The sequence below is a fragment of the Lycium ferocissimum genome, chromosome 9, assembly GCF_029784015.1.
Source record: "Lycium ferocissimum isolate CSIRO_LF1 chromosome 9, AGI_CSIRO_Lferr_CH_V1, whole genome shotgun sequence".
Lineage (NCBI taxonomy): Eukaryota > Viridiplantae > Streptophyta > Magnoliopsida > Solanales > Solanaceae > Lycium > Lycium ferocissimum.
Window position 1 is genome coordinate 17287038 of NC_081350.1, and position 27872 is coordinate 17314909.

A 27872-nucleotide genomic window follows, 5' to 3' on the forward strand; every position below is an offset into this window, starting at 1 on the left:
AATTAACAAGCCATAAAGAAAATGACCATAATCTAAAAATATTAAGTCATGCTAAAATAAGTACGGCTAATAAGTATTAATTACATGACAAAGAAAAAAAACTTAAGTTATGTATTTTCACTCTCTAAATCAATTATGCAAAACGAAAGAATAGATATCTAACATTATTGTCATTCCTAGTGGTAAATTGAATTTCTTTTGTTAGCATTAGTATTGAGTTGGTTTTGATTTGGACTTTATTTGAGTTCCTAACATCCATAGGATATAAAATTTATTGACATCCAAATTCTAAGTTCAAGCTTGAATAATATGATAATAGATTAAAAAACTACGAAAAAATTTAAGAAATATTTATAAATTACATTACAAATAAATATTTTTATGTATAAAATATTATAAAAATTGAATACATGTAATGTCGGGTTGGTTTGGTTCGGTTTGACTTTTTTTAGTTAAAACCAAACCAAACCAAACCAATTATGGTCGGTTTTTTTTTTTTTACACCAAACCAAGTCAAACCAAACCACTAGTCGGGTTTTTTTCTCGATTTGACTCGGTTTATCGGTTTGGTGCGGTTTGTCGGTTTACTTTGTACACCCCTACTATTTATACCATCAACCAACTCTCCAAACATCCTCCTTGCTTTTCATTGCTTAAAATTTTCAGTGTTTATAATCTGTATTACATGTGTAGTTTCTTGATTTTATGTTGTTTTGCATAATTATGATATAAAGGTGATTGACTTTCTTGATCTTTTTCTTTTTTATCCTTTCAACACCAGGTTTTGGTAGAGTAGGAGATTAAGAATGTTGATGAGAAGTTTTCTCAAGGACAACACTAATTCAAAATAAGAGTTAATGGAGGTTGAACGCTAAATTCGCAACATATGTTTGGAATAAGAAAATTATTCGTCGCGAACGATTTGAATTATTCATAGTGTTGATAATTTGTAAGTCTGGTGAATGCTTTATTTGGATACAAAAGTTTATATTTCCTCTATCCCAATTTATGTATACTTTTCGCTTCCCAACATTCAAACTGCATGAATTTTGATCATCATCTTGAGATATATTTTTTTACCAAATTGATATGGTAAAAGTTATAACTTATTTTTCATGTAGTTTTCAAATAAAATATTAATTTTCAAATATTGAGTTAATCTATTCCAATTTAGCTTCAAAGTTTAATCAAATTGACACTCGAAAAGTGAAAAGTATCTCATATATCACATTTTAATATGATTCGTCTACTAATGTTTTGATTATTTCTAAATCATCTCGGTGACTTGTAAAGTTTTTTTGTGTAAGCGTTGAAGAGCCCTTAAGATATCAATTACCGATAATTTCCATTCCACAATAAGTGGTTGTTTAGGCTTTCTAATTTTTTTTCAAATTAAGGGTGCTTTAGATTTCAAGAAGACTTTGGATAGATTCTTTCAAGATTACCTTTATTTAAATAGTCAAGATTCATTAACTATTTTTTTCTTTTTTCTAGAAAGTAATAGAACTTGATTAGGTAAGTTAAAAACACTTTTTACTTTTTAAGAGTAATTAATTTCTTAAGGGATATTTATGAGCCTAAAAAATCACTTATTACGAAACAAGTAGTATCATTTAATAAAACCTCCTTTTGATATTCATTATGTATCCAGAATCATTCAGCCTAGAAGTTGTAATTTTGGTAAAGTTTTCTTGGGTAGGGAATTGAAGAGCCTTTAAGATATCAATTTATATTAATAGGATATTTGATAAGACACTGCCTTAATATATATATATATATATATATATATATATAGGATATCATTTGATAAGACACCGCCTTTTAATATATATATATATTAGAGGTGGATATAAAGTAGATGTAATGGGTTTAACTAAATCAACACTTTTCACATAAAATGTAAAAATAAATGTGAAAATTACTACTTCCTGCATTTCATAATAAGTGACTTTTTAGGCTTTTTATTTCATTTCAAAATAAGTAGTGCATTAAGATATTAAGAAAAAATTGATCTTCTTCTTTTAAAATAACTCTTATTTACATAATTAAAAATCATTAAGCTTTTTTTTTCTAGGTATTTAATTAGGGGTAAGTTAGTAAAAACACTCTTAAATTTCTAGGAATGAGCACTTTCTTAAGCGGTGTGCATAAGCCTAAAAAGTCACTTATTATGGAATGTAGGAGTATTAAATACTGTCTTCGGATCAAAAAAAGTTTGGCCAGTCTTTTTTTTTTGTAAAAAATATCCACTTATTAAAACAAGAAACGATTAACCTGGTCTTTCTATTACTTGCCCTATTAGTTACATGTGAATCAAATCCCAATAATACCTATTTGATTCGAGGGAATACCAAATTATTTGTAAGAATCCACATATCAACCAACTCATAATGGTAGGCATCTAGTAGCTTTAGCTTAGTTGGATAACCTAATTTCTAATTTTTACAGAAAGTTTGAATACCTATATCAGAATTCCCTTCCCCTACTCCCCCCATGTAATAAAAACAATTTAAAAAAGTTAAAAAGTTAACCTAATGTGGAACCCAATTTTGCTGAATTTTCTCATAACAACGCTTTCAGAAAGGTAAAGGTGATTTAGAGCCCGCTGATATTATAAGTTGGCTTATAAGCTTCAAGCGCCAGTTTTTTGTTGCTTCTACGCCATTTTAAAGTCATTTTCAGGCTAAAATGTTTCAAAAAATTAATTTGACCCATTTAACTTAAATGATTCAGCAATGAGAAATGAAACGTTCATGTTCAAAAAAACAATTTTATCATCTAATTTATTTTTTTTGCCTGCGTTCGCAACAATTTTTAAATTTATAAAGTCTAATCCAAATCCTACTATTAATAGCATTTGAAAAAATACAAAGGACAAATTCTAACTCTATAAGCCTTATACCTAGCTACTGTTGGAAGTTACGATGCCAAATCTACTTCTATTTTTCAAAATGAAGCTCTTGCTTACAGCCTACACACAATTGGTCCTTACTGTATTACCGTCACGTAACGCTAAATCTTCACTTGACCCTCTATGCTTCCTACAAATCTAGAAAATAAAATATTACTTAAAGAAAAAGACCACAGGAATTTTTTTTCTTTTCTTTTTGTAAGTAAAGACTTTCTCACAGGAAATTACAGCCAGTGGTCTTAGAAATTGCTCGATTCCTTTGAAAATGAATGATGTTTTTACCTTTTCATTCTATTTTAAAATAAACGATATTTCATATAATCAAGAAGACATTAATTTTGTTATTTCAATTTAGGCTTCTTTAAATAACGGGAGTTATACATAACCAAGAAACTACTAAAGGGTTAGTTCTTTTTCGAGGCATTTATTAAGAGTAAGTTAGTAAAAATACACATTACTTTCTAGGAGTGAATAGTTTTCTTAGAAGGTGTGTCAAAGCTAAAAACACGACTTATTATGAAATGGAAGAAATAGTGATTTTGAACTTTTAATTCTCCTTACTTCATCGACAATCCTTCAAGGTCAAAAGTTAAAAGTAATGCTCAGGGGGCAAGGGGGCTAAAAAGTTTAAGACCTCCTACGTCCAAGGTCATTCTTGTAAACCACCCATTTTATCAATAGTTCTTTAAACATAGTAGTAAATTTTATATAGACATTTGAATTACAACATATTCTGATTGAACACATGGTAAAATGTTCTTATAAGACACTTTTAATTCAAATTTTGAAAAGGTTTTTGCGTGCATTTTCAAGCTTTTGATATTAATAATAAATACTCCCTCTGTCCCAATTTATGTGATACACTTTTCTTTTTAGTCTGTCCCAAAAGAATGATACATTGTTGCTTAAAGTCCGGATATCGTACCCACAGAGACTTATGATAAATCGTCAACTAAATTAAACTAATGCTAATTATCTAAACAAGAAATAAAATCGAAATTTATATTTATAAACTAAATAAAAAAAAAATAAAAGAAAGCAAATAATGAACTTCAACCAAGAAAGAGCGAATTTTTATCGGAGAGAGAGATGATTCAGTACTATGACCACTAACAATCCAAATAGCCTTCAAATCGTTCTACCCGCGGGTTACTAGTTGAAAGTTGATGTTAACTTTACGAGTATCTTCCGAATTGCTCACAAGCTCAGAGATGCTACTATAACGCCTATATTCCTATGATTGCGGAGGTAACAAGAACGCATTTACTTCTCCGTATTCAACTAAAGCAAGGCTAAAGGGTATATTCCTATCCTCATTAGCTAAACGATTATATCGAACAAGTTCTATTTATTATTATTAGCATGCAAATTCCCTATCCCTAGTTCAATTCACACGCTACGTATAGTGTTAAATTAGTGATCAAGTAATTAAACAATTAAGCACAAGAATAAATAAGCAACCCAAAATATATAGAAATTTAATAAGATAGAAATGATAATCAATGTCAACTTTCATGCCATGTCAAAACCCCGTAACTAAAGAGTTTGGCATTTCTCCACAAAGACATAAAGAAAACAACAAATCATCCGAATAAAATCGTAAAAACAAGTATTATGTAGGAAAGATAAACTCAGAATACACGGGCCACTGCGCTCTCCAAGTTTCTCTCAGGCCTAAAATTCTGAACTAAAGGTTTCAAGTCATCCAAAATTATGTAAAAATCCTAACTTATGAACTTTTTATAGGTGTACGAAAAAATCTAAAAAATAACCTAGTCCAAAATAAATTGGGAAGTTTTTTAGTCCCATCCCAACTCTCAAATAGAGAAACTAAAGTTGGCAAAAGAATAGTCCTTGCGTCGCACAAGCTAAGGTGTAGCTTGAAGTCCTTCGTACACTGGTCCTTGCTGTACTCCCACTGAATTGTGCATTTTTTGTTATCATGTGAGACTGCCTTCACCAGTTAAAATTAATTATACTAAAGTCTTCATCCCCAAATATCATGTGCTGCCAAGTGCCAAAGACCTCGATATATGTGTCATGTCACATACTCACTTTAATATTTTCCTCTGTTTCAATTTCGACACTTCTTGTTTAATTTAGCTAAAAATTTCTTCAATTTCACACCGTTTTATTCCTATATAATAAAATATAATATTAAGCACAGATCAATAAAATAATACTCAAAAGACAATTAAAATTATTTTTTTGCCAAATATCATACATTTACTTATTTGGTAATTATTTAACTTTAAACTTTACCTTTCACGCTTAACGAGATGATCTATAACCACACAAATATCATTGACTTATTTTAGACCACAAGATTCAAAGACTTTCTTTATTTCTTAAACTTCGCGCTCAAATAAACTATATCACATAAATGTGATTTATAATACTTTTAAGTAATAAATATATATATACCGATCTCGCTATATCAATCATATCCTCGATATCAATATTTCACTACAACAATCAAATTTTCTTTAAATCGATTTTTCGCCATATTATATGATATGTTATCGATAACAATATTTCTATAATAGCCAAACAATATCCGGACAAGCAACTTATCATATAGGGATTTGACTGCATAACATACCATGTCATATCTTGTTAAATATCAGGCATAATAAATTTATTATCGAGTCCCTCATATATAATGCTAACGTTAGCTTTCAAATGAAGAAAGCAAAACTTATTAGTCAAACACACCCCTTCACAATCTGTAATCCTCCAACTCTGCCGGAAATAATGGTGAAATTCAAGAACTTAATATCAGATAGATTAACACTTGTGCTTGTCAATATTGCTGGTATAATGGAGAAAGCTGATGAATCTTTGTTACCTGGTGTTTATAAAGAAGTTGGCAAGGATTTACATACTGATCCAACTGGCCTTGGCTCTCTTACTGTATTTAGATCATTAGTTCAATGCCTTTGTTATCCACTTGCTGCATATCTTTCTGCTCGTCACAATCGCGCCCATGTTATAGCTCTTGGTGCTTTCCTATGGTCTGTTGCTACTTTCCTTGTCGCCATCTCCTCTACCTTCACTGAGGTTTCCTCCTCATCTCTTGTAGTGTTATTTTGGAAGGCGGATTCAGAATTTTGAGTTTATGGGTTCTAAATTTTAGAAAGAGATAATGGTCATAAACACACCTGGACTATCACTTTTTCGCGAATTTTCTATCTGAACTATCAGATGTACGAGTTTCCTCCTGAACTATCACGAATTATATCGAAACACATCTAAACTATCAGTTATTTCCTTTTCCTAACTCAAATATTCAGGTAGGAAAAAGGAACTAACTAATAGTTGAGGTGTGTTTTGGTAAATAGTCGGTGACAGTTTAGATAGGAAACTCGCACGCCTGATAGTTTCGATAGGAAACTCACGAGAAAACAATAGTTTAGCTGTGTTTTTTATCATTAACTCTTTTAGAAAAGGTAGCTAACCGAATTTTGGATAAATTATTTATACATATACTCTTATGTACACTGACAGACAGTGCAGAGCCACAGCCAATGAATAGGTTCAATTGGATTTCTTATAAGTAGGACAAAAACAATTTTTTTTTTTTGTTTGTTAATATAAACTCTTTTGAATCCCCTTGATGTAAAGAAGTTCAGGAATTGCTTAGGTTGCAAAGCATCCATCCATTTCTTTGTGGTGTTTTAAATGCTAGAAGGGTCAAAGTTAAGCATGTCCAGAAGTGTTTTTTGTACATGAACACGAGAAGTGGTTTTAAGGGAAAAGAACAGAACATGTTGAACTCAAGAAGTATTTGTTTGTAAAGAAAAATAAAAATGAGAGGGGAATCGAGAAAAAAGCTGGTCTATTTGCAGTCTGGTATGGTTGGAAATTTTGAACTTTTGATAGCATATAACTAAATTATGGGGAATTGCAGAAATGGACTATATTTTCCTTAGGCAGAATAGGTTGGGACCCCCCATGAACTTGACGACTTATATTCAGTGCACACCTGAATGTTTTTATTTGTTTTCGCCCCTCCTGATGTTTTTTAACAGGTAGCAATTTCCAGAGGATTGAACGGGATAGGACTTGCAATAGTCACACCAGCAATACGGATCTCAGTTGCTGACTCAACTAATGAAAGTAACCGCGGTACAGCTTTTGGATGGTTATCACCAACTTCAAGTTTTGGCTCAACTTGGTGGGGATTTTTGTCTGTGCTGATTGCTGAAACATCATTTATGGGGATCCCTGGCTGGAGAATCTCCTTCCATCTAGTTGGTCTTGTAAGTGTTCTTGTTGGTTTCTTAGTCTGTCTCTTTGCCAACGATCCCCGTCTTGGAAAAGGTAAAGATCAACTTCCACTGAAACCATTTCAAGAAGAAGTCAGTGAACTGCTAAAAGAAGCAAAAGAAGTTATCAAAGTGCCCTCCTTTCAAATACTTATTGCCCAAGGGGTTTCTGGGACATTCCCCTGGTCAGCATTGTCATTCGCGACTATGTGGTTGGAACTTATTGGCTTCTCTCACAAGAAAACAGCACTCCTCTGGACATTGTTTCAAGTTGCTTCGCGATTGGCGCATGCATGGAGGATTCATGGGGGATGTATTGGCAAGTACTTTCCTAATTCTGGGGGGATTATACTCTTCTCAGATAAGCACTAGCTCAGCAACCCTTGGCTGCAATCTGCTGCTGCTATTGCCTAATGATCCTAAAACAGCTATGTTGCACGGTTTAGTCTTGTTCATCATGGGATTAATCACAACATGGTGTGGTTCAGCAACAAACAAGTATGTCTCTTCAGATATTTTTCGTTCGTTTTCCTCAATCATTTCTAATTATATTGAATGTTGTACATATTGTGAAATTAACCTGAGGAGTTCACTAAAATATTTCAACCTTGACATGTTATGTAGTCCGATATTTGCTGAGATAGTTCCAGAGAGAGCTCGAACAAGCATTTATGCTCTGGATCGATCTTTTGAGACCATATTAGCGTCCTTTGCTCCATTAGTGGTTGGTATTTTAGCTCAACGAGTTTTCGTTATAAACCAATCCCAAAGGGATCAACAGGCTCACAGGAAGTTGAAACGGATAGACAAAATGCTGCATCACTTGCCAAGGCACTATACACTGCAATAGGCATCCCAACGGCCATCTGTTGCTTCATTTATTCTTTCCTTTATTGCACATATCCACAAGATAGGGACCGTGTCCGGTTGCAACTGATTGAAGAAACAGGCAATTTCTACATTGGAAGAACAACAGCCTTTACTTGAGAACGATGACCACAGACTTCTTTCAGCAATTACTTGAAATCTTCTGGACAAAATTTTAGACTCTCTGTACATAGAATCCAACAAACACAAACTCATTTCTTGCTATGTTGTTTGTCTAATTGCAATATGATAGTTGAAAACAGAAATCTTCATTCAACCCGAAAATATTCAATATCTTCTACTCAAAGATGTATAGTTCTTTTTGAGTTGTATTTGCTTATTATCTGCAAATGGAATATGTAAAGATTATGTCAATTTATGCAATGTATAATACAGTAACTTATGCGAAAAATTCCTAGTTGACTTTTAGATTCGTCTAATTTTATCTAAGCGTTGTTCGTACCAAGAAAGAGTCAAAATATCTCAAAGATCAAGACTAACTTGATTAGAGAAAGTTTTAAGGTTCATTCAAGGCATGTACACAAGCCAAATTGGGATGCACTTTTCATATCTAAGGCAAAATGTAGGCTTTAATCTGCAACTATCAAGGCATGTACACAAGCTAAATTAGTGCTAATGCATAAAGGTTCAAAATCAACATCAACATAATCACAGAAATGGGATTAGACAAGTCTGTGTACTTAAACAAAATATTGTCTTGTCTGGCATTTATGGCTAACGGATTTGAATACCGCTACATTCCAAATCCTAGAAATAACGTTGTTCGTAGAAATCAAAAGAGAAAGCAAAAGGAAAGTAACATAAATTTCAAGTGATTTCTTTGATAGCACAACGCTTTAATTTCCTCAATCAACACGATGAGATGTGAATGAGAGGAAACCCTTTTCTTCAGTACATGTGGCACTCTTCAGCATCTCTTGCCATCAACTTAACATTTGCTCGGATTTTCTACTCTTCCTCTTGAATCATACATCAAACATTTGACAGACAACTCTGTTTTCTCTCTTGATACCACCGGACTTGACACTATAAAAAACTTGAGTTCCACACGTCCACTCCAACCCCGAGTTGATCCAAAAGCCACCGAGGAAACTAACACTAAATTCATTGACTTATATGCAAAATCAAATTACAAAGAAATTATCACGCTTTCCATACATCGGACGGTTTGAGCGACGTAGACATATGAAGGACTAAAAATGATCACTTTTTTTTTCATACAAATGGACATATTTCGTTACGCAGGTGTATATGAGACTAAAATGATCACTTTTTTCATACATTAGGGACTAGTAGGAGATATTCAATTTGTGAAATGGACAGAACGTATTGAACCCGAAGAGATTTTTTTTTTTTTTTTTTTTTGTTAAGAAAAATAAAAAAATGAGAGGGAATCAAGTAAAAATGGAATAATGTTTCATTGCCAGAGGATTAAATGGAATACACAGAAATTGTCAGCACCAGCAATAAACTCTCTTGTTGCAGATATTGGTCCTTCTTTTAATTTTGTTTATTTGTGAAGCTCAGTTCTATATGGCATAAAAATTAATTTTGTATTTGTCATGTCAGCTTTTCTTGATAATAAATTTGCTAAGTCATTTTATATGTTAAAAAAAGCCGTGTTGATTTTATTGACACAAAAATAAAAATCTGAATTAATTTATAACATGATTCATTATGATCGTTGATCTTTGAGATATTAGCTCTCACCCCACCGAGTTCCACACGTCCACACCAACCCCGATTGCAAGCCTAGCTACCCAAAAGCCAAAGAGGAGACCAACCCTAAATTCATTGACTTATCTGCAAAAGCAAATTACAAAGAAATCATCACATCTTTCAGGACTACATTAAGCACCAGCTTATGTGGATATATATAAACGACTATAAATAATTCTTTCATACATTACAAATTATTTTCCGTTATGGTGTATATGAACGACTAAAAATAGTAACTTCCATACATTACGGATTATTTATGTTAAGTGTGGTATACTTAAACAACTAAAATAATTACTTTTTCCATACATTAAGAACTATTTCACACGTGTTATTTTGTCCCATTATTTTTTCTTCTATCTTTCCTGTTATCATTTTTTCCTATCGCTTTCAAGGTTTGAAATTGAGGTTTTAAAAGAATTTGACTGAACTCTTATTTCATACATAAATGGAAATATTTGAAGCTATTGAACAAGTATATTCAGACATTAAATTCGGATGTGATTCCCAGTAAGCATAACATCTTGTTGATTGTTCTTTTTTTTTTTGATATTGACAAGTTTTTTTTTTTTTTTTTTTTGTCCTTATGGATATGATTCTATTTTTGTTATGTGTATGTTGGTTAGTTTTTTCATATTTGTCGCGCTTTAACTCTGTTTGGATGTAGGTTTCGTGGTTCATTACCATTGCCATAAACCGCTTGCTCTAATGCTTTTAAAAATATGCGGATACGCTACAGGAAACCTTTGTTATTCATCCTGTTATTTATCTATACTATATTGTTTTTGGGCGCCTTAAACGTTGATCAACTTTTCGCCTTCTTAATAAGTTAATTTCACAATCTATTAAAAACCGGTGAATTTACTATTTTTCTTCAAATTATTATTTAATTAAAGATCTTATTTATTATTTTCATCAAAATATTTATTTAATTATATATTTAGTACTTAAATCTTTAGTTTTAGGGAGTCTTTTGCTTATATATTAGGACGAGTACCTATGACCCTACTCCAGGAGTATTATTCTTGGTTATAAAATCTTTACCTTCATATCCTCTGTAATTCACTACAGAAAAGCCAATAATATTTTTTTATTGACTTTATGGAGAATCTAACATGATCTATTCTTAATTTTTTTGTAGGTCCAACATTATTCCGAAACTTTAATCTTCCCGGAGTATAAAGTAGCACCCTTGCTAATAGTAAGTATTTAATTTCTCTTTTGTTTTCTTACTTTGTATTTACACTATTTATTGTTGTATGTTTCAGTCCCAATTGTAAAAATTTGTTGTACTGTATATATCTTAATATTCATTAGATCATAAGTGTCTGCATAAATTTTCGTCATTGGATTATATAGCAGTTCAACAATGAATCAAGTTTGTATTTATTTGCAACTTTCATACGTGAATCCTCCGCACAATTAGTTTTGTATTTTTGATGCGTATTTCAAGAACTGATCAAGTTTGTAATTTATACTTCATAACATATTTTTTGTTATTTTATCGCTTTTTTGTGTTTTAGAGATTGAAGCTGTAATTTGTTATTTTATAAGAAAATTTGAGTTCAATCCGCCCAAGATATTTTTTTGGTAAGTTTAAGGTTATTCATTTATTTGTAGAAATATTATAACGTTGTTTTTCATTCTTTGAATACTAATGACTTTTTCATGTCATGACTATTTTCCTCAATTTTTTTCAATACTTAAGATTTTAAAATCCAATTAATAATATAAGAAGTATTTAAGTTAGCAATCAATTTTACTTTCACGAGTATCCATGTAACAGCTATTGTTCTGATTTACATAATCGAAGGATTCTCCAAATTATCAACGAAAAGGTAATTTTTCTCTTTAAAAAAAAAAAAAACCTGACCTCATGGAAAACTACACATTATTTCAGTGCTTAATGGATATGTGCCACATTAATGGTGTTATTAAATTGTTCAATATGAAGGCTCATGGTTGATAGCAGATGATGCTAAATATTCTGAATAAAGAGTCATTACTTTGTTTATGATTGATCAGTAGATTTCATGAAGATGATGTCAATGTGAGCTCATCAAAGGCAAGTTTGTTATCTTGACTCAATCAAACATTGATCATTCTTAATTTCTTTTATTATTCATGTTTTAGATCTTTTAGGGACTCAGTGATACATTTACTTATTAGCATTTCTTTGCCTTCACTGTGAATTATATGTTATACGCTACATACTATGAAAATTTCAAATTAGATATTAATTTTGCAGTATTTAGAAAATTACTTTAATGATATCACATGTTTCGTTGATAGGTCCATGACCATTTAAATGATCCTCGAAAATAGCACAAATGGTAAAAAAATTATTCCCGAGCAGTAAATTGTAACATTCCATGTATCCTAAATTTTATTATTGATCAAATTTAGTACTTTGATTGTGTCATAAGACAGGAAAAAGGATAGTACTGTTTATTACTATTGGCTTTCAAAATACAAAAATCAAATTTACCGGGATAGGTGAGTAGAACAATAATACAAATGCATCTAAACGTGCATATAAGATAAGACGATGCATTCATCACGAATATATTTGGTAGAATAAAACTAGATCTACTTATATATGTATACGCACATAACATTGGAGGAAGGATACAGAAGTGAAATCAAATGTGATATTGAAGAGAGATGGCAATTAATCAGAATGATAAGAATTGTGAGAGTAGCTATTGAAGTGAATGTTAGTACATGGCAAATGCATACTAATATTACAAAGGTCTATCTAATGTATATGATGGCCAAGAATTGAAGCTAAAGTGCTCAATGCATATAAATAATATTTGTAGATCAAAAGTTGCCGGAAATTTATGATGAAATAAAGGATACTTCTATCGCAACACAAATATCTTTAAGTTGTTCCAAGAATTAATGAGGAATTGAAAGGTTTCATATCAATCCAATAAATTTGTATGAAAAGTTAGATCGTTGATTTATCTACAAGGTAAAACGATACCTAGACATACAAAAATTTATATTCATTTTATCAACTGGATCAGAAATAAGCAATCCAAAGAAAAACAAACACTAAAACAATCCGTAATGAGGGAAATGTTTTTAACTACTTAAGTCAAAATATAAACAATCAAATTTACCGAAAGTAAGACAAGTAAAATACCAATAATATATGATGAAAAAAACGTGCATAAAGATAAGATGTGAATTCATTCGCCAATCTATCTATACTATATTAAGTTTATCGGCATTTTTAAAGACCATTGGACAACATTTTCATTTCTTCATTAAAAGATTTATATTATTGCATATAAATTGTTACTATCATTTTTCTGACTATTATTTGATTACTTAGCTTATAAACTAGGTAATTAATGACAATTAATGGGTTACTAGGAACCAAACTGTCGTATATTGAGGTAAAAAAAGGGAAAAGAAGAAGAACAAGCATGTTAATAAGAATCAAATTGCTGCAGTTATGGAAAAAAGTGAATTAATTATGAACAAGTAAGATTTAATATCCCTACTAAAGAAGACTGAAATTTATGTTTTAATTCTGAATTTGATGGGACTGACATTTAGAGAGGAAAGGTACTGATAATAAATATTTTTATAATAGAAAAATTAAAATATTTAGAAATGCATCTTAGCAGACGTTGACTGTATAATAATTTTTTAAAATTTGGGTTTTCGTTAATTAGAGTTCAATTATACTATATTTATGATGCTGACTATTAAAACCTATATATACTCATGTAATCTTTTTTCATTTACCTTTTCGCTTCTTATTTACTTCGTTTAATATTGTTAAGGTGATTTTCTTGCGTTTTCTTTTAGAATTTAGAACTTCACACGTTAATTTTATTTTTCAAAGTCATTAGAAATTATGTCATTATCAATTGATTCTTCAATTTTGTGTGCAGGCAAAAGAAGATTCAAGTATGCATTTAAAACTCAAGTGCCGATTAAACTTGATTCTAAAGGCATGTTTTTCTCAACTTATTTCTCAATCATATTATTTCTACTATAAGTTAAGTTGGTGCCATTTTTATCACCTAATTAATATGTTATGTTCAAGTTACTTTTTTTGTCAAAACATATTTTATAAAGAAAATCAACACTTGCTTGCAAAAAGAAGATTGTACGTATTGATTTCAATTTTCATAAATATCTGTATCATATTTTTCATGTATATTGAATGATAGAGTCTACTACAATTAGACATGGTTATAAAACTGAAAAGAACGGGCTTTAAAGTTCAAACTTGTGAAAAAAAATTATTTATTGTGATGGAGATCGCTAATTATTTTTCTAACATTTAAGACTTTAAATCAAAACTCTAATTTTTTTTTTTTTGGTCTTATCTTCGAAGTATATAATATAATGCATTTGTTAAAGAAAAAAATAATAACACAAGAAAATTACTATTGAAAAGTTATCGTTTGTATTTACATTCATTTACGTGATTACATGATTTAAGATATGAGACTTTTCCTCAACTAATTTAGTGTATTCATAAATCATTCTTATTTGATAAAGTAACACCAAAAATAGAAAAATCAAAAGTGTGAACCTTCGCCCCTAAAGTTATATTTATATTAGAGTTTGTGTTATTTATTATATAGTTATATCAACAAAATGTGACATCAAAATTGAAAGAAATAAAGCAGGGAACGTCCGTGGCACCAGAACCTTACTAGGTGCCGTAGTCTTTATTTTAGCATAAAGTATAAAACGTGTTTAATTTTGTATGACTTGATTTGTAAGTGAAAAAAACTCATTAAAAAAGAGCACGAAGAAGTTAGAAAAACAAAGTTGGATTTGCATATTTTGTAAGATTTCATTTTTATTAAGAGTTAAACAATTTTGCTATGCATTATATTAAAAGATTATTAATGTTTTATATCAATTTCATAATAAGCGCTAGGCTATACACATGCAAAACACGCCCTTCATCAAAAGACTCTACAATTAAAATACTATTTATTATCAAAATAATATACATAAACGCTAATATATTTCCTCTAAAACTGCAATAAAAGCTTGCCGTTATTTTTGGCATAACTTTTTCTGTTTTATGTTGATAGAATTTTAATTGTAAAAATTAATAATACTTTATGATTGTTTTGAAAAGGCAAACATTGCCGTTAATTATCAATTTTGTTGAATACGCCGTTTAATTAGGGTTACGATTCACTTTATTTAGGCTTAGGATTCAATTTATATTTAGAATTCTATTACAGTAATGACTTACGTTGTATCTCATCTTTCGTTCCTTACATTTAAAATTCACTTTAGGCTTAACCTTTTTAACAAAATTGTCGTCGACTAGGAGAAAGAAAGAATAGATTTAGAATTCAGCAATAATATCACTTAGGGGTTAGGACTCTTTAATCAATTAGTTACATACTTTAATATTCTAGAATTTTAAATCGAAAACACTTTTATAACAGAAGAAGTATTCATATTCTTTAACATGAAATTTTGATAATATTGATGACTGAACATTTTATACTATTGTTTCTGGAAATTGTTTCTTAATATACTACCTCGAAAATGCATTGAATGGTATGTTGAGGGAATAATTCTTTTTCCTGTGGAATAAACATAAAATTAGAGTTTAATTTTGTCAAGATTCCAAGTTTTTTTATGTAGAACAAAAGGGTATGCTAATTTTTTACAAGTTAATTAAATTATAAAGAAATTGATGGCCAATATTCCTCTAAGCATGTTTATCCCCAAACTTTGATTTTTATCTCCAAAGATAAAAGGAGTTTCTTGCACAATTTTTAATATATGTTTGTGATTTGCATTTGCAATGATAACAAATAAGAGCATAGTCAATACGTTTATTATATGTGCTACAACATATTTTTTATATGAACAATTATGTTATACAAACATACTAAAAACTGCTATTTCTACTAAAAGTAGCTTTAATAAATTTCCACAACACCTCAAATATCCACACACAAAATCAAAAGCGTAGATGCATAAACTTTTGAAGGTCAGTATTTATAAAAGTAAATGTCGGTCTAACCTTTAGAGAAAATAAGACTTTTAGTGGCATTTAAATGTTTTTCTGTAAGCCTAAAAAATAGCTTTTCTCCAAAGACTTTTTAAAAAAAATAGTCATTTACCACGCTTCGTACTGCTTAAATTGATAATGAATATAACCGCTTTCACAAAAAAAGATTTTTTTATAAAACACAAATAAAAAAACACTTTCAAAATAAATGATCTATAATTTTGTCATGTATCATTATAATGATAAATATTGCTAGAATTTACACATTTTCAAAATTAACTTATTCAATTCGCATACGTATATCACATTTTGTATCTCATCTTTCCAAAAAAAATTATAACTTCACAAAATTTTTGTTATTCTTTCTCAAGCTTATGTAACTAATACAAAACAAACAGGACAAATAGGAAAACAAATTAGTCATGTTGTGATGAATATTTAGCTAGCACTATTAGCTCAATTATTACCATCTTAATGTGATACTACTCAATTATTACTATGTTAATGTGATATTATTTTTTTTTTTTTTTTGTCATTTAAAAGAATATTATTTTAACGCCCATTGTTATTTTACATACATCGCTCTTTAATAAATAATATTTTTATTGATTGACGTTATACACACGCCATGTTGTAACGACGACGATAAAACTAGTAACTATGAAAAGTTCAATTTTCGTAACCACCTGACACGCTTCCGCCAAGTGACAGATTTAATCGCCCATTATACCCCACCCCACCCCCACCCTACCACTCACCCCCACCCCAACCCTACCCTACCACTCACCCCCATCCCCGCCCTACCTTTCACCCCCACCACCGCTATCAATTTCACCCCACCCCCACTCCTACCACCCACGCCCACCCAACTACCCCACTCCTCTACTACACACCCCTACTACCCCGCTCACCGCCCAACCCACCCCCACAACAACTCACCCCACCCCTCATCCCATAACCACCCACCTCACACCACTCCACCCTCCACCACCCCCACCCACCACCACCACCCAACCCCACCCCCATAACCACCACCCCCCACCCTACCACCAACTACCCCACCCCTCATCCCACAACCACCCACCTCACACCACCCCTCCACCAACCCCACCCAATACCTACTTTCTATTTTTTTTAAATTTTATTTTATTCTTTACTCCGAGTTTTATTAATATATATAAATCCACTTTTAATTAAGAGTTATGGTATTTTAGTAAACTTACAAGTTATTATATTAATTACACAAATAAACAAAACAATACAAACAAGTATTAAACCACAACAACGTACATACCATCCAAACATTGTTCATTGAATACAATACAACACCATATTTGCACTACAACATATCAGACATTAACGAACTACGGAAACAACCATCCAAACAAAGAGTTAGAGAATGGTATCACAAGTGTGGTGTTGATTATGTGAGAAACATAAGAGGATACTACCGATGCCATAGTGTTGTCTGAGCAAATTTTCGATCGAAAATGTCTACTACATTAGATATCATTTTATGTAATACGTTTAGCAGATAGTATAAGAATAGCATCAATAGGTGCATTAGTAATGTCGATTAGTGATATGATCCTACCAAGTACACCTCATTTCAAGACTTACATCCAAGGCTTAGATATGGAACTGCTCAACAAGTGGTGTTCGACGATACATGGAGTCAAGGCCTTTGGAGGCCCACAAGGTACCTCCCTACAACGTAGGCCTATGACGCTATGGGGAGGTGGTCAGAGTTGATTGTACACAGGTTACTGTAGTGGGACTAACAACAAGAAAGGCTTTAAACGCAAATAGGGACACGTTAAATTGCCACACTCGCTAACTGGACAAGATCGATGACATATGCAGCGAAGGTTATGTTTTGCAAGTATGCCACATGGTAAGCAACATTGTATATCTATGCCGAGGCGCTGTTTCGCTTAACGAAGGGCATCAATCAAGACTACACTAAGCATTCGAAATTAAACAAGGCCCCTTTTTTATCATTACGATAGCATTGTAATTGCTTCATTAGTCTTCTTTACGATCTTCAGATATATAGCTTGTCTTTCTATTTCATTACTTAGATTTGGATGTTGAATTGAGATGAATACCTAAATTGAGTGATAGTTTGTTTATTAGTTAGTAGTGCTACAATTCAGCGATTAGTGGATAGTTAATCAGCGGTGGATTCCATTGATGGCTATGAAACCCCTTTTCCATTGATTAACAGTTGTTCATTTGTGGATTCATTTTGATTACTCTTGTTGATTATCAAATAGTACAGTTCGTTATAGAATCGACAGAGTAGGTTTATGTTTCATATACCTAAGTTTGCTCATAATTCCTTTACTAATCGTCTGTTCCTATCCTTTCTATTCTTATCCCACTTCAATTTCTTATCTTTGATTTCTACTTTATCTTTTATTTCCGTATTTGTTATTTGAACTTGTCTTCCACAAGCCGATCAGATCAATTAGTTATAATCGATTATTTCTTATCTATTGTTCGCTGGTTTATTGGTAATACTGTACACGGGATATGAAAATACCTCCGATAAAATTAGTACCGCCTATCCTTGTTTGGTTACTAATCCGGACGTAGCTATTCGGGAGATTAAAAATAGTAATTCTAGAATAAATTATCCGGGCGCAGGGTGGAATAATAATCCCCAGATAAAACAAATAAATGACAAAAATAGCCCCGAGGTCCATCAAACCCTTTTTCTACTAAATAAGCGTGAGACATTAGGAAATAAAACAACTTTTTTCTTAGCAATTATGCAATGCATGTTACGTTTAATTGCACAAGTCAAATAATCAATAACTTATCTCAAAGATAACTAATCCCAACATAACTTGTCTTCAAACCAGACGACCTCAAGACAATTCTTTGTCTTTAACTATGCTTATCCATCTATTAATAACCCTTTAGACAAGTGGGAAAACCATGGCTTGCTATGTATAAGAATAGTATTGAAATGTATGTATAACTAATATATGTATTAGTCATACATAGGTTGTAAAACACTTAAACATAGATTAATAATACCATAGCTTACCACATGTACTACTTTCTCTAATACATCCTACCAAACGACCCTAACAATAGCCGCCGATACACCGGAGAGTGGTACATAGTGATTGAGAGAACATGTGCTCCACGCCATATATGGTCTCTTACTTTCTCATACAACTTTGACTTTTGGGATATGTTTTTTCATTAAAGCAAGAAAGAGACGAGTGAGAAGTGCTTTACCGTAATTGTCCAAAGCGATACCCGTGTATTGTGTGTCTTCATCTTTAATGTGCTGGATTCTACCTTTACAATAAAGTGTATGCAAACTTCTAATTAGTAAATTTTTATATACTTATGTTGTAATTTGCTTAAATTAGATTAAACATTTGATCCCGCTACCCCCACGTAAATTAGATAAAACAAGCAGCCACTACCATTGCATACAAGTTTGAATTTATTCAACATTTTTTGACTCGCTTTTCCTTTGCAATTTATACTTCGTTTGTACCCGCACTCTTCGGCCCTCCCAATTTTCTATTTATCTTTTATTATTTCTATTGATTTTCCTCTTTTCTATTATTTTATCCGTGATCTCTAGGAGAGAACACACAAATAGAAACCTCTAAATCCCTTAAATTAAAAGTATTTTTTCTTTAACCTCAACTGGTGAGTATTTAAATAAAAAAATCTCTAGTCTCAATGGGAATTGTGGATTCAAATCAAAATTAACTTTTTTTTTTTTTTTATAATTTCTTTTATTTATTACCCCTCCGTCCATGTTTATTTGTCTACATTTGGACTGTGTGACACTTTAATACAATAAATAAAATGAGAAATTAATTGAGACTTAATAATAAGGGTAAAATAGTAGTATAAAATGATAATTATGTCTTTGCTTCAAACTATATATAACTTATGTTAAAAGTTGACATATATTTTTAGTATAATGGACAAATAAAAAATGGATGGAGTGGGAGGCATCATAAAAATTTGTGTTATTCTATAATTGTTAAATTCAATTTAAATCTACTACTACTTAAATTGGTGACAAAATTTTCAGAAGCATTGCTTAGAAAACATGAAATTATGATTTATTTTTGAGAACTTTGTAGTTTATCTAATTCTTAAGCATTTACTTATTGAAGTATTTACCTATTGAAGAGTTTTTCTATTATTTTTTCTTATTTTGATTGGTGTAATTTATCAAGATGTTATTTACTTGTGCAAATTCATTTTTTAATATATATATGAAAATGTAAGTCCTCGTGAAAATGTTAATTTTACTTCTATTGTTAATGGATGTTAACGAGTGTGATTCTTATTTAAGATGTCAATTATGTTCGTTTTTGATTTTTGGGATGTAATTATATTTGCAAATTAAAACAAAAGCCTATTAAGTTGACCCGAATAAATTAAAACGAAATGGACTCCGAACAAATATTCGTTCTTAACAAGACGTATATTGAAGAAAATCGCGGCACCTCGCCACCTTCAAATCCTAGATCCGCCTCCGACTTTAAGTTATGTTTGTTTATGTAATACACACATAGATACTTTAACTTTCGCTCACGGCACACGTTCAAACACTTTGGTCGGCCACCTAGATAATTTTTTAATTTAGTTTTCTAAGTTGGCCCCGTAAGCACCTAACTTTTCGAGAACGCACATCCGGAAAGTGTGTTTAATGGGGGCCAACTTAAACCAAGTTAATATGTTCAGATGTGCATTTTTAAAGTTGGGGTGTTTGGTTTAGTTTGTACGGAAGTTAAGGTATGTTCATTTGCTATTGTGCCTTAATTGTTTCTTTTGTTATGCTCGATTTCTATTCTTTTACCCATTGTTCATCTTCTTAACTGATTTTTGGACATATATGTGTTCCTTTATGACTGATATTGTGTTAATGTCGTCATAGAGACGGACTATTCTTCCCAGTTATTTAAAATCTTTATATGTGAAAGTGTGCCAATTTCCTAATGATCCGATAATCTACACTCCTTATATGTGTTAATGTCTTTTATGTAAGTTTTTCTGTGTTTAAAAATTAACAAATTGGTTTTTGCATCGTAATTAAATGTTTGGGAATTGCAACAGGAGGACAAATTACCTTCCTTTTTATTTCTCGCTAAAGAAACAATAAGTACTTATGATATACATACCGGTACTCATTCGCCATTGCCGGTTGCACTTATCGGGGCTCTGCTTAGCTTTAGTTCAAGAATAGTTTGGCCACCAAAGTCGAGAAGTGAAGAAAAACCCAGTTAAAGCACTATGCATGTTGATAATAGTTTGCGCTCATAAATAAGGCTCACGTTGGGGCTCCTCATATATGTATGTTCCAATCGTCTAACGCAACGTTGATTAGATTGTTTGTACCAACATATTTAACTTGCTTGAGATTTTTCTCGATTCTATAAGGTTTGATCTTTCAAGTTCCAAATGATCGCATTCATGGCTGCTATTGTTGGATCGTTTATTTTTTCCTCCAAGAGTGAGTATACTCAAATCGTGAGCAAAAGTTTGTTGTACATTTAACAAGAAAAATGCACTGTGAAAAATGTTCATACAAAATCGTATATTGCTTATCCTTTGTCCGTAGATTCCTTTTCTCCAAAGTATCAGAAGTGTGCACAGCTTTTGCGCTTAGATCGCCTCTAGCCATATTGGTATTTGCCTGAAGTTTTATATGTTCGTCAGATATCTTCTCAACAGACAGAAAACAAATCTATTTTTAATGGGTAAAGATATCAAAACAAAGAGGACAATTTTCTAACCTAACTCGCAATATTTACGCATGTGGGATCGCGCCAGTTAAAAACGGATCGAGGAAACAGCAATGCTCCATCTCGATGAATGACAAGCCCTTACTTCGAGAACGAGCGGGCAAAGACTTTTCGGTTACGACCTTCCGACAAGACTTAAGACATGTTTATCTATGTACACAGAATCCAACATGCACAAACTCGCTATTAATATAGTATTTCCATAGACACAAATGTTGACTTGCAAACAAAAGTTGAATTATTCTACTCAAAGATGTGATATAGTCAATCAGCATATGCTTATGAATTTCAAGTGGAAATTAGAAGAGATTTGTTAATTATGTAACTGCAGTTTCAGTGTAACTTGAAGTGATCTGTCTTCACTGTAATTTTATGTTAAGGTTATTTTGTACCAAAGATGTTTGTCTAGTATGTTTTTGGGTATAACCATTCACATGTCAGGTATTCCTACCATAAATGAAGATTGAAGGTAATGTAGGGGTTGTAAGCTTCTGTTTAACAAATTTTTTAAGGTCCGGCGAAGTAAGAATTTCGTACAATCAACAAAACAACAAATTAGTTGTAGGGGTCCACATTAAATTCCCATACAAAATATTGACTTGGATCACTTCTATAACTATTGCCTTAGATTATATTCACGAATCAAGCTTTCCATTTATGTAAGAGATAGTGGGGAGTTTCCAACCAAAACGAATGATCGAGCTACAGGATCCCCTTTATTAGCACTCCCGCATTTTCAACATGCATTAGGGTCTCTTGACTTGGCACAAAGTTTAAGAAAGTAAAGTAGATTTTGAAAACTTGTTCTCTTAAATTAAAGATATGTAGAATGTACCAAAAGTACCCTTTTGAATCTTGTTGTCTTAAACATGTCATGTCAAAGTCAAATTAAAGAAAGGTCAAAAAAAAGAAGAGCTATACTTTAAACGATTAAAAAGTAAAGTAAGACAACCAATAAGTAGTACTTTATCATTTCATTATGTCTACAAAATTCTCTAGAGCTAAAATTAAGTTTAATCAATCAACAAAGGGATCAAGTACAATGTTCTTCTGCTAGAAACGCCGTACACAAACCTAGAACTTCGAAGCAAACTCCTCGATTAAGGCTCTTAATACATTTCATGCTAACATCCAAACTATAGCTATTTGAAAAGAGGAAAAAAAAAAAATAGAGAAGCTGCTAATCGTCAAAACGTAATATCGCAGTTTCTATGTACCGATGAGCACTAATACAATTACAAAGACACACTTAAATATCGTCCCAAGTAATTCCGTGTCACATTTAATTTTAACCTTTCTTATTGTCCAACTATAAAGAACAATTTCGCTAAAAACGGCTACCGCACTACAATGCCCCTTCCTTGTCTCCTTTGACAATAGCAATTACAGAGAACTCACACTCTGTTAGATCATATCGCCGGCTTGCTCGTCCTTCTTTCTAATTGCACGGTTACTATCTTTCTCAAAAGATCACAAGGAAAACGGTCATTTTGTGTGAGTCCACTTTCAGTGCCCTGTCGATCTCTTAAAAGTTCCAATAAATGATATTCTTTAGAGCAAGATAGACAGCAGCACCCCATTACCAAAGGCCACCAAGTATGCATGAATTTCGAACAGCACCAAGATCATATCAATACGTGTCATTAGCATCACCTTTCTCATCGATATCGGGAACGGATGTAATGTTCATGTGAAACCCAATGAATGTACTCGTTTGAGAAGATTCTGGCCGATATATTTGTACACACACTGGCTTCAAAACAAGTGCTAGCTTTCCAAGTACCCATCTCGGATAAATAAAAAAATATCCGTAAATAGTAATTACTTCCTACTGGGATTCACCTCGATTTTTCTACCTCGAACAAACAATTCTATAATTAGGCGATCGTAAGGATAGAAAGCAAGAGTGAATGGACTAATTCAAACAGGGTTCACCATCCACACCTTAGCGGATGGTAGAATCTTGAATTTCCGCTGTGGGATTGCTAACACAAAGAGTCTCATCGCGTAACCAAGAAAAGAGCCAAGCCATGATTGTAAAATTTTGAAGTCTTTACCAAGAAACGAAAAGTTAAGGCAGAAGGCTCCCTTCCTTCCGTTGGGAAAGAAAATATGACCGATACTATTATGAAATGAGTTAGAAATGAAAAAGCCTTCGAAGTGGAAAGAAAACTTTGGATCTTTTTTTATGCTATTAAGGCATAAGCACGTGGTAAAAGTAGGATCCGAGGATCGAGAATACCAACTTTCGTATACCAACTTCAATGGGCAGAGACTTGCTGCAACGAAGAAGAATTATGGTTAAAATATTTTCATTTTAGCCAATGATCTCAGGCAGACAAGTTATCGATGAACCTCTTCTCTTCATCACTCCATTTTGTTTCTTTCTGGGCGAAGTTAAGGTCGTAATGAGTAATCGTATAGATTTCGGGTTTTATTTATATAAGAGGGTCAATTTGACAACATTATATAACTTACTATGTAATGAGATGTTAGAATCTAATTACCTATATCCTGATGATATCGCTTTTGGTATCTTCAAAAAATTTAACATGAAAAAGTAAAGTTCATAAATCTAAGTTGTTTTAATCGGCGCGGTGTCCAATACCGGTGTGCGCATCCGCAGGGTCGGATCCTTTCGTGATTTGAATTTTAAGATTCGGGGATATGGATCCACTTATGGATACGGTGTAAGTATTCTACAAAGATAATTCAAATATCTAAAAAATAGTTATAAACCTAAATTATGAGATATTACGCGGAAAACCGGAGGAGAATCCCGGGAAGGAGGTAAAGGAAAGAGTCACATGTAGAAATTTTATATGTACAGTTATGCCGTTTTCTTCAATTCCACACAAATGATTGAACTGCTCAGAATTTCTCTCGATTTTGGTCAAAGTATCCAAAATTGATTAACCGGGGATTGCTGAAGATCTCACACCCGCATCTAAACCCACGTCACGGTGTCGACACGGTGCTGCACTCGAAAGTGAAGAGTCCGAACAACTTAACATAAAATAAAAGTTAAGATACTTCTCCGATAAAATAACACTCTTATTTATTGCAGTTCGAATTGTGAGACGCGAGTTTAAGATGTATATGTTTAAGCGTGTATTAAAAGCTCTGTTCGCATTTCTTTAGTCAGTAATTGTCTAATGATCCCCGAAACAACAACGCTGCACCTGCTTAGTCTTGTTCATCAGCGGGATTAATCATATCATGGTGTAGTTAAGCAACAAACAAGTATGCCTTCAGACTGGTAAAAAATATAATGGGAACAAAGACTTTTTGACTTCGACATGTAACAAGATAGAGAAGTACTATGACCGCCCACTAAGTCACTAATGTCAAGCATTGAAGACTTGTTTGACTATCCGGGGATTAGCTCTCGGACCCGCTTTCATTTTTGCACCGAATACCGTAGGCCCAAAATAAATAACGAAATGTTTACTAGTTACAACCAAGCTTATCCTATACCCCGACTCCCTCCATTGTGTACATCCGAATATTTATGAATACACTGGTACACTGCTAATATATTTGGTTCCTACTTAAATTGTTCTTTCTATTGTTGTTCTTGAGCTTTGCTCGCTGCTCACCGGCTGGAAAAATCAATAAGACTCACTTCCTTTCTCTCCTTTCGATTATCTTGATCTGATTATTTGGCTACTTGTTGGTCTTTACATCATTTACTTTAAACAATGGATTAATCAGATTGAATAGATTAAAATTGCTTGTGACCCATTTTCACCAATTTTAATCGGATGACCGATAGGCTAATTCTTAGGCTAAACGCTTTTCAATTTTTTTTGCACGCGATTGTCTTTCAAAGGTGCCGGTCTTTAATTTTTTCCTCTAAAATGGTTGGTCACAATTTTTGCCTCTTCGCTTAAAAAGTGGCCTAAAATACCTCCTACTTTTAGGTTTCACCCCCCGCCAAGAAAATTAAAAAAAATTTCGCAAGGCAAGAATTTTCCTTAAGGCAAAAGTTTGTCTTCCGAATTATTATTATTATTATTTTTAACTGAGCCGGGGTTCGAACCCAGAACCTCGGGGTATTTTAGATGAAGAGCAAAAATTAAAGACCACCTCGAATCGCCTCTTTCAAATCCAATAGTTTCATTTTCCTAGTTCATATCCAACTTGTATAATATATGTCATAATTGAACCTAATTTACAACGTAAATCATTTAACTTGTACCGATCAGAAATCTTATTTTAGGCGGCAGTTAAAAATTAAAGACCAACAATTTGAGGGGAAAAAAATTAAAGACCACCCACGAATTGCCCCCTTTCAAATCCAATAGTTTCGTTTCTGCTCATCCAATTTGTATGATATGTCTAACTGAACCGAATTACCACATAAACTTAATCATTTAACCTGTAGTGATTGTGAAATTCACCGAGGAGTTTTCTAAAATATTTCACCCTTGACACGTCATAGTCTAATATTTGTTGAGATAGTCCGGCTGGTAGGGCTCGAACAATCATTTATGCTCTTGATTGCTCTTTTGAATCCTTAATAACATCCTTGCTCCTCTCGGTCAGTCGGAGTTTTAGCTCAAATTTTTTTGATTTTTAAACCAATCTAGCCGGGATCGATGTGCCTGCTGCAGACACCGAGACAAATAGATAAAATGTTGCCTCACTTGCCATATAATGCGTAAAAATAGCATCCCTTTTCTCTCAAATAAGACGTTAGGTGTTTTCTAACCTCGGCGCACTCACCCATGGGCCGGTCACCGAGGAAAGATGCTACGGCTCGGTGTTAATACGATCGACGCGCCGCTACCATAGATTCTGTGCGAGGTACAAAAGTGGAAAGTCAGACGAAGGGTTTTGATGCAACAATTGACGGAGGAATCCGACTACGGTGGCCGTATTTGTCAAGTCAAAAGAGCTTAATTTGAAGTCTTCGAAAAAATCTAGCCACAAATACAGAAGTAAGCCAAAGGAACTTAAGCCGTGAAGTTTCATCAACACCGATTTGGGTTCCGCGACGGATTTCAAGCAACCGTTAGTCGATCTGCATTCGTGGTTTCAAAAGGCACCAAAGTTAACTCCGGTAAGTAGTCCCGCTGCCGTTGATATTGTTTTAAAAGTGAGGGGGTAATGATAGTAGACCCGATCGTTAACTTTACAACACCTCGAGAAGCTAACGTGGATCAGAAGACAGTTGTGTAGAAGCTGGCTGGCTGATTGGAGAAGAATAAATTTTGCAAAGTATGGGAATGAATTTATCATAAATACCCCCGCTATTAAAAATGGGAAGTTGTGGTGCATCTTCTCAAAAGGATTTTCAAGCCGAAACTCAAAAATGGACCCGGCACCTACACGTACGCTGCTGCATCACCGCATCCACTGGAGTAGTCAGAGTAACATTTCTCACTCAATGCAATTTTGTTCCAAAACCTAAGATTCTATACCCCAATGACGTGGTCTTTTTATCATTCGAATGAACAACACCGTAGACAGATAAAGTTTGTTCTCGTGTCTCATACCATAAACAAATGCACTCATCATACCATGCGCGTCGATTTCAATTTCAATCTATGAGAGGTACTCAAAATTATTCCTCTATGGGTGAAACTTCTAACTCGGCCTTGAATACTTGAGCAAGGATGCTTTTGTGCAGATCGTGTCCCTGCAAGACATTATATGCCGGGTTTAATCGGGTAGACCACCGCCGAGAGACCATCTTATGCCGTAATCCTGCCAGAAATGGATATTACTAGAACTCTACCCTCGTAGTGTGAAGATCTGCGGACCCAAGGTGCAAGGTAACACATCAAATAGTATTGTATGACTGGAGACCACAGGTTGTCCAATTTGTTCCCAAATCAGCACTCATGTCCAGCAAACAAAATGGCTAAGTTGCCGGGAAGAGGAGGCGAAGGTAAAGTCATGCAAAGTGCTTAAAGCTATGAAACTGCTGGTGGTAGCGTTAAGGCGCAAGAAGTGGGAAATACCAATGTGTGGGCATTCAAAAGAATTTAGATCCAACCGAGGACCCAATTGATGCCAATGGTATATCGTTGAAATGCTATGTCCTCATGACACAAATTTAGCTCCAGAACACGTGGGTTAAGAACAAGTACGGCTAACAAGTGGGCAAAGCGATGACAAAAGCTCCAGGGAAGGTTCCAAAGCAACAGGATGTAATGATCACAAATACATATGTTGCCTTACTAGAAAACCCAAATGGATTTCAAAGTGTTTACATCCAAAAATATAGGTGATTTGGTGCAGATCGGAGTTGTACGACTACTAGTAGGCGC

At 33.0% G+C, this 27872-nt stretch overlaps 1 pseudogene; it reads left to right on the forward strand.

The window, feature by feature from the left end:
• The first annotated feature begins 5542 nt into the window (after nucleotides 1-5542).
• On the forward strand, nucleotides 5543-8300 carry LOC132069255 (uncharacterized; annotated as a pseudogene).
• The last annotated feature ends 19572 nt before the right edge of the window (nucleotides 8301-27872 follow it).